Genomic DNA, 10,088 nt, shown 5'->3' with positions numbered 1-10,088 from the left:
CTCCCCCACCAGTAGACTGGCCTCCCTTGAGTCCGTGAGACCCGGGCCTCTCTATCCAGACATTGCTGCGCTTCCTCTCACTTCTTGTTCTCCGCTTGGGCCCTGCATCTTTGCACGTCCACAGGTTTCTGTCTTGGATAGAAGCCTCCTTTGCACGGGGAGGGTGTAAACTCTGTCTGCAGTGTCCTGAGCCCATGGTTCTTGTTTTACTTCTGAGAGTTAAAAGAAACCATTTGCTGGTCGAGGGAAAGTTAGGTGGGCTTCAGTGTTTTGAAAACTTAAATGTATCTGGCAGGCCAGGGTCCCTCAAGGGCCTGGCTCTAGACTGGCAGGCAGAATCCCTTAGGGCTTGGTCCTGGAGAGGCAGATCAGTCTCTTAGGGAATGGCTTTGGAGTAAGAGGCGGTGCACTTTGAGTTCCCAGCTGACTGCTACTTCGACTCTCCTGTTTTGTCAACCGGAGCAGGAGCTTGGTAGTGGAGCACATTTTACAGGGTCCCTCTGAAGCCAAGTGTGATAACGCGAGTCCAAGGCTTAGTCCAGGCTGTCAGTAAGCAGCAGCCCTTTCTGTAACTGCTTCTTAGGAGGGAGCGCTGCACGCACTGCCTAACCTGATGCCCTTATGTGGGGGTGCCAGAGGCGGCAGGAACTGCTATTGGCTCGTTACACTGGAGGCATTAGATAAGAGCAGCCTGCCCTGCTACATACATCCAGGGCTGCATGTGGGCTGGGAAGGCAGACGAGTCAGGACAAGGCTCCTGCTCCTAACCAAGCGCTCCAGAGTTGTCCTGCCCTTGTGAAAGGGGGTAAGGCCAGCTTAGGGACTCTTTTAAAATCAAGGCAGAGCTGACTGTGTGCTGGGGGTTTCCTGGGGTACACTGTATCCCCTTTGCAGGAAACTTTGAACCCAAACTTTTCGAACTGATGAAGCACCCTGCAGATGGCACCTGGCCACTTGCATTTCCTGGAAGACAGGTGGGAATGGCTGCCAGCAGGGAGGAGTGTGCTTTGCCTTTCCCTCTGTGTTCTTCAAACATGGCACCCTTAAAAACATGGACCCCAGCTACCCAGGTGCAGGCTTCCTCTCCCTGAGAGGCCCCCACTCTCTTCACACATCCTCTCTGTCTCCCCTAGACATTTATTTTTTCACAATTACGCCCACAGTATGAAACCAGTTTCGAATTTTACTTTTAAAAGTATCAAGAGTGTTTAAAAGTTTTCATAGCTTCAGGTGTGTTATTCCTGATGCCTGGAGATTCTTCAAGGGGTATGGGTGGAGGGTCTGCTGTGACTCAGTCAGTGCCTCCCTAGCAGAGGCTTCAGGCTGCGCAACCTTGCAGGCCACACCACCACAAGCACAGCTGAACACACACGCAAGTGCACCAGCACAACACAGTTGAGTTCACACGCATGAGCACATACAAACTCACACATGTGCACATATACTGCACATATCTACACAGTTTCCTCTGTGTGAATTGGTTCATAGTTGGGGCCACAGAACCTGAAAATCCAAGCTCCAGGTATAATCTGATCGCTAGGCCAATTCTTTGATTAGGTGGTTTAAGTTCTGCTAGGAAAAGAATAATTTTTTTGTTTCTTTTACTTTTTGTCCTTCACATTTTTTATTTGGTGCATTATAGTCCTACAGAATGGTGGGACTTGTTGTTACATGTTTGGGCTTGCACACAATGTAACAATGTAACCCAGCCAATGTCACTCTCAAAATTTCCCTTTTCCCTCCCCACTCTCTCCTAGGGTCCCTTTCTTCTACTGTTCTGTCTTTGATTTTTAAGAGCCTCCCCACCCCCTGCTTTTCTTTTCTATTTTCCTCTCTAGATTCCACATATAAGAGAAAACACATGACCCTTGACTTCCGAGTCTGCCTTATTTTTCTTAACATATTAGCCGCTAATTCCATCCATTTTCCTGTAAATGACATAATCTCTTTTTTCCTGACGGCCAAATAAAACTCCTTTGTGTAAACATGCCACATTTTCTTTATCTATTCATTTACAGATGAGTACCTAGGCTGGTTCCTAGGCTGTTTGCATGTCATGGTTTCCAGAAGAATTGAATCTTCAAAGGCACCTGTCAGGCCACAGGAGAAAGTGTGCCTGTCTTTGCAGGTCCATGTGCGGCTTCTCTTACCTTCTCTGTTTTCTGTTTCCTATTTTGAACTAAAACAAAAGATAGACATGGAACACTCAGTGGCATCTGGGATAAATCTGAATAGCTATGAAATCCACGAGACTCTGCCATACATCCTTACAGTCTCTTTTGTGTCAAGTATTATCCTGCAGAATTATCTTTAATACTCTACCCGTGGGGAGTGAGCACCAGGGTGAGGGTCTGGCATTCTGTGACCCCTCTGTGAGTGGCCTGATGAGTACAGCCATTAGTAATTCATGGCACTGTCCTACATTTACCCAGATGCACATGGTGAGAAAGGTAAGTTTGAGTTCTTCGGTGCTCTTACCACCTGACAAGAACCTATTCAACAACATGTACCGCGCATGTTTTAGTTCCCCCTTCTTTAAGATTTCACTTGGAAGGTGATAAAGCCAACACTAGACACCAGCAACCTCTACTGTACCTTGTTACAAAAGCACTGCTGTTTGTTTGCTCTTCCCAGGCCAGATAAAACTAGACAGCAGAGTGACACAGTTCAGGCAGGCTGCAAACTTTTGGAAGGTGGCCTGGATTAAAAGCAACAATAACAACAAACAAAAAGGGTACGGGGTCCCCAGCCATAGAAATTTGTTTTATGGGCTCCAGCAAATTCTTAGCAAATAAAAACTCTAAAGCCATCTGCAGCCTCCGTTTGGCTGAGGCCAGCGGGTACCCATTACGGGAATGGGTGAGTACCTGGAGAGAGGGAGCTGGGGTTCCGGGACTCTGCTGGCCCATGGCCACGGCCGGCTTAGCTCTTCCATCTGGGGCTCTGCTCATGCTGTGCCATCGCCAGCAGCAGGAGACCCAGGTGGCCCTCAAATGCCCAGGAGGTGAAGGGGGCCATGCTTCCCATCTGCAGCCAAGGCCTGGGGTCCTGGGGGAATGGCTGGTGACACGGAGGATGCCCTTGTCCACGTATCACAGGAGAGACCTGTGAGCCAAGCTATTGAGATGCTCCAGCCAGTTGCTCTTCATTAAAAAAAAAAAAAGAAAAATATACATTCACTTTTTTTTTTATTGAAAGATAAATGCTGATGGAAACTCTAGTTACTGGATTTTGTTTCTTCCTTTTTAACTGAAGGGCTTTCCATGGTTGACCTGCTATGAATTTACAGCCTAGCCTACCAGCCCCGAAGTAAATCTACATGCATATTTTATCAAAAGTCGCCTTTAAAAGTGCTGAAATGGTGCTGTTTATCCACTGAGAAGTGAGGAGGGGAGAGCGGAGCCCAGGCTGCCTGCCACGTAGCTTCACCACCCACAGGTCCCAGAAGTCAGAGTCCTCACCCAAGTAGCACCCAGGAAGCAAGGGGTGCAGGAGCAGGCTCCTGACCAGCCTTGGGATGGTTGGGAGGCCATAGCCCCCACATCCACATGGATCAGGGACTGCCACCTCTGCATCTGAGGAGGTGGAGAGCTGGCACGGGGACAACTAAGAGACAGGTAGAACAGCAGTCAGCATGGTAAGCATCTCCACATTGCAGCCAAGCTCCCTGTACAAGTTCACATTCTGAGATTTCCAGGACTTCCGAGGGGCTCAGCCACGTGCATGTGGATTTCAAGAGCACGCATGTGTACACATATGCTTTCAGATTTCCTACCTGTGTGCTCATGGCAACCCAGATAACCTACCCGGCATCTCTAAGACCTGTCTTGGTCCATTTCTCATTGCTAGTTATGCAACAGCTCAGGCTGGCCAAGTTATAAAGAAAGAGGTTTATTTTGGCTCATGGTCCTGGTCCAAGGTCATGAGGCCGCATCTGGTGATGGCTTCCTGCTGGCAGAGTCACAAGGCAGCATGAGTCTGGCCAGATTGGCTTCTACAGCAGGCCGGCTCTGGAATAAACCATGGACCATTAGCACCCTGGTCTCCTCCAAGGTCCCGCCTGCACCTCCTTTAACAATGGCACACTAGGGATTCAATTTCCTCACAAGATTCAGAGGGAGCAAGTTAAGTCAACACCGTAGGATCAGAAGCTAGAATTTGGGTGATATTATGGAAATGAAAGGCAAAGATAGAGAGGCCTGGGAAGTAGTGTTTTCCATCTCTGAATACACTTTGAGGTCATGTAGAATCTGCTAGGCAGATCACTCAACTATTCTGAGCCTCAGGTTCCTCATATTTAAAGTGAGGATTGTGATACACCTACACAGCGTCATTGGAAGATGACATAAGGTGCATAATGCAGAGGATCTCAGGAACACTTCAATAGCTGTTAATTGCCTTTTTCAAAATTTAATTCTGAGCTCACAGCTTACTTGTGACATTCTAGAGAAAAAACACTAAATTATTTGCATTACTTGTTTTCATTCACCTTTTATAAAACGTAATTTTAGTTGTAGATAGACATAATAACTTTTTATTGTATTGATTTATTTTTATGTGGTGCTGAGGATTGAACTCAGTGCCTCACTTGTGCCAGGCAAATGCTTCACCATTGAGCCAAAACCCCAGTCCTTCCATTCCCTTTTACATATCTAAGTCATGATTTCTCTTCCTGGGTGATGATAAAGGAAAGGGGGAGTAGTGAGCTCCTTTGAGTCACAAGTGGATGCTTACCAAAGTCTTCTGTCTCTGTTTTCTGGCACAGAGAAGAATTGCACTATAGGCCCACCCCCTGTGATGTTTAATTGTCCATACAAGTAGCCCAAGCCCAGTAGTCTGGCTCAGCACGTCCAGGGAACTTCCTGGGATGGAGATGTGTTTCTCTGTTGGCAGAGCAGCCACTGGGTACTTGCAGCATCCAGAACTTGCCATGTGTCTAGCACAACCGAGAACTTTAACTGCTAATTGTGTTGAATTTTAACAAATTTTAATGAAAATGCAAGTGGCTGGGGACCATGCCATTGGACGGCACAGTCCTCTCTGGTGGCTTCTCATCAGCCTGAGTTCAGGAGGCTAATGACAGGCAGTGCAGAGTCCCAGCCAACCTGCTGGGACTTACAGCAGGAGTGAGAAGCTCCTATGTCCCCTTGGCCCCTGGGGTTTGGGTCTCTTGCTGCTGCTGCTGCCGGGTGGGCAGAGCGTGTGTCCTGCTGCTGCACCATCTACTGGAGGACAGGCTGGTCCTGTTGACCGATGACAAAGAGCTCCTGAGCCTCTGACCCTGCACAGGACACTGCCTCTGGTCCTGGAGCTCCTGAGGGCAAGCCTCCTGGCTGCTGTCCTCACGTGGCTGCTGGTGTCCTGGGTAGCTCCTGATGTGGTTATGTTGCTCTGTCACAGGACAAGTAGGGCCTGCCTCAGTCCCCATTGGACACAAGGAACAGGGTTGGTGCGGCTGCCTCACCCCTGCCTTGGGAGCCCCAGATGCTGCTTGTCTTTTTCCAGGTCACCTCTCAGGAAAAAGGGACATAGGAGCCAGCTCTTCAAGGAGCTTGTCCTCCCGCAGCAGCTACATCCCCACCACTGAGAACTGAGGCACAGCCCATGTTTGTTGGGACAGGAGTGGGACACGGGCCTTGGAGATGCTGGCACCATGGGGTTGAGGATCAGGGCCCAGAGCAAGTGCGTCCTGGCAGAGCCGGGCACTGCTGACCATCAAGAGGCCCCTCTGGACATGCTATTAGGTGCCCATTGGAAGCATTCATTCTGACCAGGTTCTCTGTTCCTTCGGGCTATTTTTATTACTTCATCTTCTTTCTTGGTGAGTGGAACCATCACTGGCGTATCACCATTGTAGGAGTCGGGAGTCATCCCAGGCCTGTCGTTCCCTGAGTCTGTGGCACTTACCCCCTTCCTCGTCACCCTACAACACCCCCAAAGCCACTGCCTGCTGCGAGTGCACTGCAGGTGGCTCTAGGCTCGGCTGGTGAGGTCACCTGTATCCAACAGAGGGGGGATTCACAGCCTGGGGGCTTTTCCTGTGTTCCACAAGGGTGTCGGCCAACTCTGTCCTCGTTGGCCTCAGTCTACCCTCAACGTCTTTCAGCTAGTGCACGGGCTTCTCTCCGCCCCTGCTCTCTGACTCCTCCTGTTCTGTCCAAGCTGCAGCCAGCACAACTACAATCTGCTCGTCATCCCACTGGCTTTCCTCTGCCCCCAGGAAACACAAACTCTAGTGGGGCCCACAGCCTCTGTGCTGGGGCGGAGCCCCCCAGACCCTCCCCTCCCTGCACACTCTTCCCCTCCGTGTCAAACACTACCTGGACCCTGTGAAACCCTGCATAGGCCCCACGCTTTAAGCCTGGGGTCTTGGTGCCTCTGGACTTCCTGCCTGGAACTTGCCACCTGCATCCTTTTGCGCTGCTCTGGAAACTTGAGATTCCCATGAATCATTGCAGCCTTGATGAAGCTTTTCCTGACCATGAAAAGGGGAGCTGGAGCTTCCTCTTTCAGCCTCTCTGACACACCACCATGGCTCCTGATCAAGCTTAATTCTCACTTCTGCCTTCCTATCTGAGTCTCCCAGGTCCTGAGAACCCCTGGAGGGTCTGCCTGCCATGCTGCACTGTGTCCCCTGCACCTGTTACAATGCCTGGCTCTTCTTTAACATCTAAGAAATGAACAGATAAGAAGAGCCATTCCATTTTATTTTTAGGGGTTAAATGCATAGCTTTCAGCCTGCAGCCCCAGTCACTGCAGCTCAGCTCCCGGAGAGCAGGGGTTTGGTGGAGCACGACAAGCAGAAATCTAAGCTGCAGCAGAGACTCAGTTCTGTGAGGTAGAAGGCAAGGGGAGAAATTGAACAGAAACTTGTCTTAATTGTAAGCTTTCTCCTCACCTGTTCGTTTAAACTGCACATTGCCTTTCTGGACCTGGTGATCTTCAAGGACACATCAGAATTGCGAAGGGTTGGACCAGGAGGAGCCTGTGAGGACAGCAGAGCCTGGTCTGCTGCATCCTCTGGCTCTGCTCTCCCAGATCCTCCCAGAAGGATCATGGGAAAACCTAGCACAAGGTGAAGTTTAAAGAGATGAGGAAAACGCCAGAAGGACACTCACCAGGAATCCTTAAGGGACAACGAGCCCCCAGCAGCCTTTAGTGGTCATTTAAATAGAAAGGGAAACTCATATGAGAAATTAAGTTCGTCCTGGGAAAGGACATACTGTCACCTGGTCAGAGAAGTGCAGCCTTCAGAGCTGCAGCCTCGAGGGGGTTGCCTTCTACCTCACAGAACTGAGTCTCTGCTGCAGCTTAAATTTCTGCATGTCGTCCTTCACCAGACCCCTGCACTCTGGGAGCTGAGCTGCGGGGATGGGGCTGCACGCTGAGCTGGTCTGAGCACGGCTGGTTGGTCTGAGCTAGTGGACAGGCTTCTCTCTGCCCTGTGAGACAGGCAGGCTCCTCACCTGTGCATGGGGACCTGGTGGGACCACCCCACGGGGCCTAGTGGGAGCCAGTGTGTACAATATGCCTAATGCTTTGCCTCAGCTGCCACTGTCCTCTCCGTCACCGTGTGAAGGCCACCACTGCCAAGCCCGCAGAGGAGTAGAGTCTTGGTGGCCTCTGAATCTTCTTCTTGCCATAATTCTACAAGGAATCTGAGTTTTTGTTTGAATGCTTTGTTTTATATGATGCCATCTACACAAAAATGATCCAAATGGCCACATTTGCTTGTTAACCTTTGTTTCTAAATTATATGTTAGTCAATAAAACTGTGCACACTTGTGAATTACAAAGTGACGTTATGATTTTGAATATGATGTATAATGGGCAAACCAACTCTCCTTTTTGAGTTATTTAAAATTTGTTCAATATGGACATTAGTTGTCTAAACCAAGACCAAACTCCTATGGTGGGTCTGTGGGCTGCCCTGGACAGACCATTGCAGGGCAGTGACTTGGTCAAGCCTATGTGCTCCCTGAGGGCTGTCAAGATGTACCCAGGGTCAGAAAGTGGCTTGCAACAACCTCAAAACTAGAAGCAGGAACTAGTGAGAATGACTTCAAACAGGAATATCCTTACAGTGTTTAATGCTGTGAGATCAGATACATGTGCTGAAATTAGAGAACAGACTCGTCACAAAGTAAATTCATGCACATATTGATTAAGTAGCCCACTTTTATGCTGACCATCTCTTTAGTAATCATGAGTTACATCCATGATCCTTATTATCTGTGATTGCTGGGAATGAAGTGTGTAGTTCAACATTAAGTGAATTAAGAGAATTTAAAGATTCTCTCTGGCCAACAGTATAAAATATAGAATAATAAAATTTTGAGGATTTTACCCTAAACCTGACCATTAGATAGATTCCACAGGGTCTCATATTCTATCTTGCAGAATCTCAGAAATGAAAAATGGAGATTTTTTTTTGTCTTGCTTTATAAAGAAAATCTTTTTTTGTTCTTTGTCTAAGTGACAAAGTGTTTTCACAGCTTTAACTATGTCATTTATATGATGAGTTATCTCAGTCTTCATATTGTGTGACCAAAAGGGATTCTCCCTGAGTTTATTTTGATCTCTTTCCATTCATACTGCCTTGGAAGAGTACTTACCTGGATAATCATACAATAAGATCAACATGAGAAATTTATTCCAATGTTTGTCTGAAATAGATGAAAACTCTGTAATCCAGAAAAAAGCTTTTCCTGGCTAAGAAAACCGCATGTGAGCTTGGCTATCTGGGTCCATGTGGAGGAAGGTTAGCATCTACTGTGCTGACCTCAGTCTGTGGACTCTGAGGACACTCTTACTACAAGCACTTAGTCAGAACTGCATCAGCAGTAACCTGACTCAGGGAAGTCCTCCTGGAGCTGGCCACAGCACCAGCTTAGCTCCGGATTAACTCTCAACAAAGCACACTTAATGGTTTGTGATATTTTTCCATTTTCACTTTTATTTTACTAAAATCACTTTCACCAGAATCCATTCTTTTCACTTAAGTTTTATGTGAGCATTCATTTTTGTCTTCATAAATCATTTTTAAAACAAGATGATAGCTTTGGCCATAAGTTTTTTCTTACAGCCATTATTTCTACCAAGGGTGATTTTTGGGGGGTTAGTGTTTTCCTAACTAGATTTTCTCAAGAATAATTTGTATTTTCTCTAATTTTTTAGTTGATAGATTTTGGTGGGTATAATTTGCATGCTTGGAGAGTTTTGGTTCTAAAAGTGGTATTAATCATTTCTAACAGGAATAATTCATAATGAATTTTAAAAATATTTAATAAATGGACACATGATAACTGTACCTACTTATAGGATACCATGTGGTGTTTGAATCACGTATATATTGTGCAACAGCCAAATCAGGTTCCGTGTACCTATGTCCTGAAAGATTTATCATCAAATGGTGAGAACACTCAAAACCCCCTGTTGGAATGCTTTGGATGTCATGGCCTGTTCTTTCCGCATGACAGAACACAGCACTGGACTCCTATACCATCATACCTTAGGCCCCCTACTGTTCTCTGTACTCATGAGGAACTTTATACAGGGCTTGTAATTTGTGCTCACTTCTTAGGTAACCATGAGGAAAATAGTAAGGGATTTTACGAGGGAGGAGAGAAGACGAAGATAAGAAGAGGACGGGAGGAGAGGAGAAGGGACAAGGCAGGAGCAGTCAGAAAGGCACAGGGGTCAGAGAGGAGGTAGACAGGAGTGGAGGGTGCCCACAGTGAGGTGGGTGGAGGCAGAAGCGGAGGCCCTTCTGCTGTGTGGATAGGCAGCCTCTTCAGGGTGCCGCTGGGCTCTTACCTTCACACATGGGAACCTGGAGTGGGGGTTCACCTATACCCCTGTGGCGAGACACTAGTCCCATTTCCATCTGTCCCCTCATGGTCCCACAGGCCTTCAGAGCACCTGATGCCCAGGCAGTGGAAATCCAAGGATTGGCTGTGTCAGAGCTGGGCATGGATGTCCTGCAGCTTCTCAGCTGTCATCACGGATGTCCTGAGACGGATGACTGCAAATATAGCTCCCAGGGCCCCTTGTGCTCAAGGAGGTGGACTTTCTCTTGCTGGGGGATG

Source organism: Marmota flaviventris, chromosome 8, assembly GCF_047511675.1.
Source record: "Marmota flaviventris isolate mMarFla1 chromosome 8, mMarFla1.hap1, whole genome shotgun sequence".
NCBI lineage: Eukaryota > Metazoa > Chordata > Mammalia > Rodentia > Sciuridae > Marmota > Marmota flaviventris.
The sequence above is the reverse complement of the archived record's forward strand: the minus strand, read 5'-3'. Positions refer to the sequence as shown.